Genomic DNA, 10,446 nt, shown 5'->3' with positions numbered 1-10,446 from the left:
GGTGAAATTTCGCTGGCCAATTGATTTAATTTTGCTTCCTTGGGACCCAGTAAGAACTGGACATCTTACTACATTTGTTGGCTCAATCTGTTCTCTCCTCTCTAGCCTAGGATGGTTTCAGGGTCTGTAAGAATGACTTTAGCTAGCATAACTGGGAAACTCACCTGCCATACACAGAACATGTTTTCCTCTTTTCCCTTTAATCTTTTATTCAGGTGCAAACCTCTCACAGATCTTTTCCCTCCCTCATGATGCCCTACACCTTATTTTAAACTTTGACCATCTCTCCCTTGTTGTTGCTGTTGTTCAGTTACTTAATCCTGTCCGGCTCTTTGCGACCCCATGGACTGCAGCACGTCAAGTTTCCCTGTCCTTCATCAACTCCTGGAGCTTGCTTAAACTCATGTCTGTTGAGTTGGTGATGCCATCCAACCATCTCTTCCTCTGTCACCCCTTTCTTGGCCTCAGTCTTTCTCAGTATCAGGGTCATTTCCAATGAGTCAGCTCTTTGCATCAGGTGGCCAAAGTATTGGAGCTTCAGCATTAGTCCTTCCAGTGAATTTCCAGGGTTGATTTCCTTTATGATTGACTGGTTTGATCTCCTTGCTGTCCAAGGAACTCTCAAGAGTCTTCTCCAGCACAGATTTCTCACACAGATATCCACAGCTTATTACCCTTCAGCTTTAAAATATTCTGAAGCAACAGTTAGAACCAAACATGGAAGAGACTGATTGCAAATTGGGAAAGGAGTATGTTAAGGCTGTATATTGTTACCCTGCCTATTTAACTTATATGCTGAGTACATCATGCAAAATGCTGGGCTGGATGAAGCACAAGCTGGAATCAAGATTGCCAGGAGAAATATCAATAACCTCAGAGACGCAGATGACACCACCCTTATGGCAAAAAGTGAAGAAGAACCAAAGAGCCTCTTGATGAAAGTGAAAGACGAGAGTGAAAAAGCTGGCTTAAAGCTCAACATTCAGAAAACTAAGATCATGGCGTCCGGTCCCATCCCTTCATGGCAAATAGATAGGGAAACAATGAAACAATGACAGACTTTATTTTCTTGGGCTTCAAAATCACTGCAGATCATGACTAAAGCCATGAAATTCAAAGATGCTTGCTCCTTGGAAGAAAAGCTATGATCAACCTAGATAGCATATTAAAAAACAGAGATATTACTTTGCCAACAAAGGTCCATCTAGTCAAAGCTATGGTTTTTCCAGTAGTCATGTATGGATGTGAGAGTTGGACCATAAAGAAAGCTGAGAACCGAAGAATTGATGCTTTTGAACTGTGGTGCTAAAGATCATTGGACTGCAAGGAGATCAAACCAGTCAATCCTAAAGGAAATCAGACCTGAATATGCATTGGAAGGACTGGTACTGAAAATGAAGCTCCAACACTCTGGCCACCTGATGCAAACAGCCAACTTATTAGAAAAAACCCTGATGCTGGGAAAGATTGAAGGCAGGAAGAGAAGGGGATGACAGAGGATGAGATAGTTGGATGGCATCACCAACTCAATGGACATGAGTTTGAGCAAGCTCCGGGAGTTGACCGACGGGGAAGCCTGGCGTGCTGCAGTCCATGGGGTCGCAAACAGTTGAACAGCACTGAGCAACTGAACTGAACTGAACTGAATCATTCTGAGGAAATATTTCTTAGTGATTACTCTGCTAGTATTGCCATGGTCTTATGGGCAAATAATTTCTGTTATTATACATATAGATAATGTGGTGTCTATATAGTCCCAGTTTAGATTCTTGCTTTTGTGGAAGTTACATTTCTGTGGGAAGAGACAGATAAACAATAAACCTGATACATGAGTAATTTATATATATATATATATATTTTGTTTTTGTTTTTGTTTTTTTAATTTATATATTATGTTAGAAGTCATGGCAAAAAATAGAATAGAGGAGAACAATTGGGAGGGACAAGGAGGGGATGAGAGGACTGCAATTTTAAACATGACAGTCCTAAGAGGTCTCATTAAGAAAATGACATTTTTAAAAAATGAGATATAATTCATATAACATAAAATCCACCATGTTAAAGTGTAAAATTCAGTGATTATTTAATAGATTCATAAGATTGTGCAACTATCATCATTATCGAATTCCAAAGCATTTCTTTAGAAGAAATCCTGTGCTCATTAGCAGTCACTCCTCAACCTCAGCCATTCATCTACCTTGTCTATGAATCTGCCTGTTCAGGACATTTCACATCAACAGAATTGTGCAATAGGTGACCTTTTGTGTCTGACTTCTTTTGCTTCTCATAATTTTTAGAGTCATCCATGTTATAATGTGTATCCCTACTTCAATATTTTTGTAGTTGAATAGTACTCCATTGTACAGATACATTAAAAGTTGGTTAAAAAGTAATTGCGGTTTCAGACTGTAAATTTTAAATCATTATAACTAGGTTCAAACACATGTTTATTAATTAGCATAAGAACTATTACAATCAACACATTTTTGCCAATGAGAAATAAGTTTGTTTATTCTTTTAACTTAAAAATCCATATTTCAGGATTCAGTGAACTCTTGGACAGCATTTTCTGCATTCTGCTGGCTGTGGAAGCATTTTCCCTGCAAAAAGTTGTCAAGGTGGTTGAACAAGTGGCAGTCGGTGGGTGAGATCAGGTGAATATGGCAGATGAGGCAAACCTTCACAGCCCAGTTCATTCAACTTTTGAAGCGTTGGCTGTACCGCACGTGGTCAGGTGTTGTCGTGGAGAATATTTTGGCCCCTTCTGTTGACCAATGCCGGCTGCAGGGGCTGCAGTTTTTGGTGCATCTCATCAATTTGCTGAGCATACTTCCCAGATGTCATGGTTTCACCGGGATTCAGAAAACTGTAGCGGATCAGACTGGCAGAAGACCACCAAGTTACATTTTTTGGTGCAAGTGTGGCTTTGGAAAGTGCTTTGGAACTTCTCGGTCCAACCTCTGAACTGGTCATCACTGGTTGTTGTATACAATCCACTTTTTGTCACACCTCATAATCCGATTGAGAAATGGCTCATTGTTGTGTAGAATAAGAGAAGACACTTCAGAACGACAACTTTTTCAATTTTGGGTCAGCCCATGAGGCACCCACTTATTGAGCTTTCTCACCTTTACAATTTGCTTCAAATGCTGAACAACCATAGGATGGTCGACGGTGAGTCCTGGGGCAACTTTTCACATAATCAGCTGTGATGACGGCTCTCAGTTAGTCGTTGTCACCGTCCAATGGCCGGTCACTGTGCTCCTCACCTTCAAGGCTCTCATCTCCTTTGCAAAACTCCTTGAACCACCACAGCCTTGTACATTTGTTAGCAGTTTCTGGGCCAAATGTGTTGTTGATGTTTCGAGTCGTCTCTGCTGCTTTACCATCCATTTTGAACTTAAATAAGAAAATTGCTTGAATTTGCTTTTTTGTCTAACATCATTTCCCTAGTCTAAAATAAATATAAAATAAAGAGTAAGTAATGTCATTAGCAAAAAAAATAAAGTGAGAAATATGCATTTAAAAATGGTGTATAATATAACCATGTTTATTTAAGAATGTATTCTATTATCAAATGTCAAATTTCAACTACGTAAAACTGCAATTACTTTTGCACCAACCTAAATATCACATTTTGCTTACCTGTTCATCAGTTGATGGATGGTTGAATTGTTTCTGTTTTTCAGTTGTTCTTAAATGCTGCTATGAACATTCGCATACAGGTTTTTGTGTGTATGTAAATTTTCAATTCTTTTCTTTTGGGTTATAGGTCATTGAAGGCCACTGTAAAGATTTGGGCTTTTATTCTGAAAGAAGTGGGAAGCCTTTGCATACTGTTCATGCGGTTCTCAAGGCAAGAATAATGAAGTGGTTTGAAAAAGACCTGATGCAGGGAAAGACTGAACACAGGAGGAGAAGGGGACTACAGAGGATGAGATGGTTGGATTGCATAACCGACTTGATGGACATGAGTTTGAGCAAGCTCTGGGAGTTGGTGATGGGCAGGGAAGCCTTGTTTGCTGCAGTCAATGGGGATGCAAAGAGTTGGACACATCTGAACAACTGACCTGAACTGAAATGGGAAGCCACTGAAGGTCTTTGGAGCAGAGGGGTGATGTGATTTGACCTACCATATCACTCTGACTGCTAAATTATATGTGGGCAAGGGTGGAATCACAGAGAATCAAAGAGAGAATTGGTGGATATTTGCAGTAATGGCAGCTTGCAAGGTAGTTGGTATCAGGGAGGTGGCAAGAAGTGGCTGAACTCTGCATATGTCTTTAAGATACAATAAACAAGATTTTCTGCCAGACTGTGAGCAAAATATAAAACAAAAGTCAAAATTTGTGGTTCATTCATTCTTACTGCAGGAAATAGTATGTCAAAATCATTTCTTCTCTTTTACTTCAGACCCCAAATTCTTAATTAGATAATATAACATGTTTAAAAATATTGTCCATGATAATAACAATAATAACAATAACACCCTACAACCTATTAAACATTAGATCTTTTAATCCAACTATCTCATGAGGCAGATAATATTTTCCTCGATTAATTAATGTGTAAACAAAGATATGGTTAACATCTTCCCTAATTTTTGTTCCCCTTTTAAACTTCGGACCAACCAGAAAAAGTCAAACATGTACCCGCCAACCACTACATAGGATGCCCTGCTTCTGGTTAGTCCACCAACATCTTCCCCAGGCCAATAATCTTCAATTAGGGCATAATCAAAGCCTTCTTCTTTTTCCCCTATAAAGCTTTCCCACTCCTCTGCCTTCTTGAGTCCCTGCTGAAACACATGTAATGGTGATTGACACCCTTGTTTTCAGTTCAGTTCAGTCGCTCAGTCGTGTCCGACTCTTGGCAACCCCATGAATTGCAGCACGCCAGGCCTCCCTGTCCATCACCAACTCCCAGAGTTCACCCAGACTCACGTCCATCAAGTCAGTGATGCCATCCAGCCATCTCATCCTCTGTTGTCCCCTTCTCCTCCTGCCCCCAATCCCTCCCAGCAACAGAGTCTTTTCCAATGAGTCAACTCTTCCCATGAGGTGGCCTAAGTACTGGAGTTTCAGCTTTAGCATCATTCCTTCAAAGAACACCCAGGGCTGATCTCCTTCAGAATGGACTGGTTGGATCTCCTTGCAGTTCAAGAGACTCTCAAGAGTCTTCTCCAACACCACAGTTCAAAAGCATCAATTCTTCAGCGCTCAGCTTTCTTCACAGTCCAACTCTCACATCCATACATGACCACTGGAAAAACCATAGCCTTGACTAGATGGACCTTTGTTGGCAAAGTAATGTCTCTGCTTTTCAATATGCTATCTAGGTTGGTCATAACTTTCCTTCCAAGGAGTAAGTGTCTTTTAATTTCATGGCTGCAGTCACCATCTTCAGTGATTTTGGAGCCCAAAAAAATAAAGTCTGACACTGTTTCCACTGTTTCCCCATCTATTTGCCATGAAGTGATGGGACCAGAAGCCATGATCTTCATTTTCTGAATGTTGAGCTTTAAGCCAACTTTTTCACTCTCCTCTTTCACTTTCATGAAGAGTCTCTACTAAAACACATGTAATGGTGATTGACTTCCTTGCCTTCAGTTCAGTTCAGTTCAGTCGCTCAGTCGTGTCCGACTCTTTGCTAACCCATGAATCGCAGCACGCCAGGCCTCCCTGTTCATCACCAACTCCCGGAGTTCACTCAGACTCACGTCCATCGAGTCGGCGATGCCATCCAGCCATCTCATCCTCTGTCGTCCCCTTCTCCTCCTGCCCCCAATCCCTCCCAGCATCAGAGTCTTTTCCAGTGAGTCAACTCTTTGCATGAGGTGGCCAAAGTACTGGAGTTTCAGCTTTAGCATCATTCCTTCCAAAGAACACCCAGGGCTGATCTTGTTCAGAATGGACTGGTTGGATCTCCTTGCAGTCCAAGTAGCAAGCTGCAAATAAACAAGCCTTTGTTTGCTCTCATTTGGTTAGTATTCTTTTCCACAGGTGTCTTGAGTCAAGTTTCCTGAAGTGGAGCTTGAAATGAAGGCCTCAGTTTAGATTTGAAAATGAAAGTGAAAGTCATTTAGTCGTGTCCGACTCTTTGAAGTCCCATGGACTATACAGTTTTTGGAATTCTCCAGGCCAGAATACTGGAATGGGTAGCCTTTTCCTTCTCCAGGGTATCTTCCCAACCCAGAGATAAAACCCAGGTTTCCCACATTGCAGGCAGATTCTTTACCAGCTGAGCCACAACGGAAGACCCAGTTTATGTTTATAAGAGAATATTCTCAAGATCATCACATTTAAAGAGAGTGGTGGGAACAGGACTGAAAAGAGGGAGAAGTTGGACTGCAATACATTTGCATTAGAGACCTTCAGCGATCCCATGGGAACTCTGAGTCTGGAATGGCCCTTCAGAAATGTACCCTGGCCTGGATCAGTCATTGGATATAAGAAAGGTAGAGGAAACTTAGGTGTGAAACAGGTCTCTCTGACGAAAGGCAAATCCCAGGGAAGATGCTTGCTGTGAGCTCTTAGCAGCCAACACTCTGAGCAGCTGGGGAATGTCCTTGGGTTCTATTTGAGTGAGGATGTGGGGGTGGGGGGACAGGTGGAGATTGGCATACAGTTGGCAGCAGATTGTGACTTGAACTCCACTTGGAATCCAAGTTTAAAGCTCCTTTCGCTGCAGCATAGCTCTGTTCACTCCAAAAAAACATGACAAATGGAGAGTCTGAGACCACTCATTTTCTTTTCTCCTAATCCAAAACCAAGGCCATATTTGTAAGGTGATTCCAACATTTTTTATAAGTGACCTTGAGCATAGCAGTTGACTCAATTGAATATGGCATTTTAAAGATCTGAAATAAAACACCAACCAAAGCAGCAAAAGGAATTACCACACAGAGACATTTATATCACCTTAATATTACATTGCTCTACAAAATGTTTCCCTCTCTCAGTAGAGAACACTGTGATATCCAACTTTTCAGCTTGAGATGCTGACAAATGGGAAATAAATTGATGTGAAATAGCACCATTTTTACTTTCAGGATCTTCATCCTACAGAGAAAATGATTCCATCTTAGTGAAAATCCTAATAAAAAATATCTTGGAAGTTAGTAAAATATTAATTTATTCTTTAAAAGAATCTAGTTTCTCTACCTTCTTCTTTATTTGTGTTATATACTTATTTCAATAAGTAGCTTTATTTGAGCTAAACTCAATGCTTCTATTTTGGTATTACAAATAAATCAGCTGATACTGTTCCCGGCAGTGAGAGTTAACCTGGAGCTTATAAAACACACACTTCAAGTTCTGTCTACAAATTGGTCTGAACAGTCTTTTTATCTATAAACAAGTCTGTGACTGTTTTTTTATTCTGTCAGCATATTCTCACTATCACAAGACCTTTTGAATACATTACTCATTGTTCCCAGAGCTTTTAGCTCTTTCCCTTTCTGTATGTCCTGGAAATTCCCTCATTCATCCCCCTGACTCCTAGCCTGCCCCGTAAATTTATTCACCTCTTGTTTAACCTCATATGAGATCTCAGTCAAATTAAAATTCCAGGTAACTATTGCCCGTGGCATAGCATGGTAGTTCTTAAACTCTGAGCCCCAAGAATTACTAGGGGAAATGATTAACATGGAAAATATTAAAGAGTCACACTAGACCTAAAGATTCAGAATTTCTGGAAGTGCTGCTCTGTGTGTACTTAGTTGCTCATTCATGTCCTACTCTTTGCAACACAACTGCAGCCTGCTAGGCTGCTCTTTCCATGGGATTCTCCAGGCAAGAATACTGGAGTTGGTTGCCATGCCCTCCTCCAGGGGATCTTCCCAACTCAGGGATCGAACCCGTTTCCCACATTGCAGGCAGATTCTTCACTGTCTCAGCAAACAGGGAAGCCCAAGAACACTGGAGTGGGTAGCCTTTCCCTTCTCCAGGGGATCTTCTCTACCCAGGAATCATATGGGGGCCTCCTGCATTGCAGGCAGATTCTTTACTAGCTGAGCTACCTGGGAAGCCCCAGACAAATGTGCAATTAAAAGTCTCTTTGTAGAATCCTATTAAACATCACAGCTTGAGAACTACTCACAAGCGAACTTCACATTTCAAGCTACTGATATATGCATCACAATGTACATAGCAGCATTATTTACACTGGATATGATATGGAAGCAACCTAAACTGTCCATCAACAGATGAAAAGATAAAGAAGATGTGATACACACACACACACACACACACACACACGCACACACATACAGAGTGGAATTACTCAGCCATAAAAAAGAATGAAAATTTGCCATTTGCAACAACATGGATGGACTGCGAGGGCATTATGCTAAGTGAAGTAAGTCAGACAGAGAAAGACAATATACTGTATGATATCATGTGTATGTAGAATCTTAAAAATACAACAAAAAAGAAGCAGACTCACAAATATAGAGAATAAACTAGTGGTTACCAATGGCAAGACGGGAGTAATATGGTAGGAAAATGTGAGGCACAAACTATAGGGTATAAGATAGTCTCAAGGATGTATTATATAGCACAGGGAATGCAATTAATGGAAAGTAACTTTCAAAAATTACATTTAAAAAAATTCTTTAAATTCTTTAAATAAAAAAAGAACATACAAGCATACAAAGTCTGTTCCTGACTCTGCCTTCCATTTATGGCTCCTAAGTTTTACTCATAATGTTTTTTTTCTCTGAAATATCTTTTCATCATCTTTGTCATGAAAATACTAACCATCCTTCAAGACCAATTCAAATGTGAAGAGAACTGGGCTGCATTCCATACCTCCCTGTCACCACTCTTCCAACCCCGCATCTGTTACCCAAACAAATATCATAAAACCCACCCTTATATATCTACCTCACCCACCATCTCCTTTTCACCCCCATTCTCACCTCTTTAGCTCAGCTGAACCACTGAATGACCTTTTAACAAATCTCTCACACTCCATCTGCCCACACACTCCAATTTATTCTTCATGGTTCTATTAATCTTGCACAATTCATTATAGCTATTTTTCATATTGCAAATAATGTTCACTTTTTCAACATTACCTACAAAACTTGGGATAAAAATGTCCCAGTCTGGCTTTCAAAACTGTTCTATCAAATTGTTGTTGCTGTTCAGTCACTAAGTTGTGTCCGATTCTTTGTGATCCCATGGACTGCGGCATGCCAGGCTTTTCTGTCCTCCACTCTCTCCCAGAGTTTGATCCATTGAGTCGGTGATACCATCCAACCAACCATCCTCTGCTGCCCATTTCCCCTTTCATCCTCAATCTTTCCCAGCATCAGGGTCTTTTCCAGTGAGTCGTCTCTTCACATCGGGTGACCAAAGTATTAGAGCTTCAGCTTCAGCATCAATCCTTCCAATGCATATTCAGAATTGATTTCCTTTAAGATTGACTGGTTTGATATCATTGCAGTCCAAGGGACTCTCAAGAGTGAGTCCTGTCTAGCACCACAATTCAAAAACACCAATTCTTCAGCGCTCAGCCTTCTGTATGGTCCAACTTCACATGCCGTACATGACTAATGGAAAAATCATAGCTTTGACTAGACAGACCTTTGTTGGTAAAGTGTTATCTCTGTTTTTGACTATGCTGTCTAGGCTTGTCATAGCTTTCCTTCTAAGGAGCAAGCGTCTTTTAATTTCCTGGCTGCAGTCACCATCTGCAGTGATTTTGGAGCCCAAGAAAATAAAATCTGCTTTTATTTTACTGCTTCTACTTCTCCCCATCTACTTGCCATGAAATGATGGGACCAGATGCCTGATCTTCGTTTTTTGAATGTTCAGTTTTAAGCCGGCTTTTTCAATCTCCTTTTTCACTTTCATCAAGAGGCTCTTTAGTTCTTCACTTTCTGCCATAAGGGTGGTGTCATCTTCATATCTTAGGTTATTGATATTTCTCCTGGCTATCTTGATTTCAATTTGTGCTTCATCCAGCCCGACATTTCACATAATTGTGGCTCAGTTGGTAAAGAATCTGCCTGCAATGCAGGAGACCTGGGTTCGATTCCTGGTTTGGGAAGATCCCCTGGAGAAGGAAAAGGCTACCCACTTCAGTATTCTGGCCTAGAGAATTCCATGGACTATAGTCCATGCGGTAGCAAAGAGTTGGACACAAATGAGTGACTTTCACTTTCACTTTTCACTTTCACTCTGCAAAAAAGTTAGATAAGCAGGGTGACAATGTACTCCTTTCCCAATTTGGAACCAGTCCGTTGTTGTACTCCTTTCCCAATTTAGAAGCAGTCCGTTGTTCCATGTCTATTATAATTGCTGCTTCTTGATCTGAATACAGATTTTTCAGGAGGCAGGTAAGGTGGTCTGGTATTCTCATTTCTTTAAGAAATTTCCACAGTTCGTTACGATCCACACAGTCAAAAGCTTTGACGTAGTCAGTAAAGCAGAAGTAGGT

General features: G+C 40.7%; 1 long non-coding RNA gene across 1 annotated transcript; it reads right to left on the bottom strand.

Moving 5' to 3' along the window:
* Nucleotides 1-2,430: 2,430 nt before the first annotated feature.
* LOC123333368 lies at nt 2,431-9,259 on the bottom strand. The gene is made up of 2 exons (XR_006640926.1): nt 8,921-9,259; nt 2,431-3,454 (listed from the first exon to the last, which is right to left on the bottom strand). It is a non-coding gene; the product is annotated as an uncharacterized LOC123333368 (long non-coding RNA).
* Nucleotides 9,260-10,446: the final 1,187 nt, after the last annotated feature.

This window comes from Bubalus bubalis, chromosome 4, assembly GCF_019923935.1.
Source record: "Bubalus bubalis isolate 160015118507 breed Murrah chromosome 4, NDDB_SH_1, whole genome shotgun sequence".
NCBI classification, from domain to species: Eukaryota; Metazoa; Chordata; class Mammalia; order Artiodactyla; family Bovidae; genus Bubalus; species Bubalus bubalis.
Note: the sequence above shows the minus strand (reverse complement) of the source record. Positions and strands in the feature narration are given on the sequence as shown.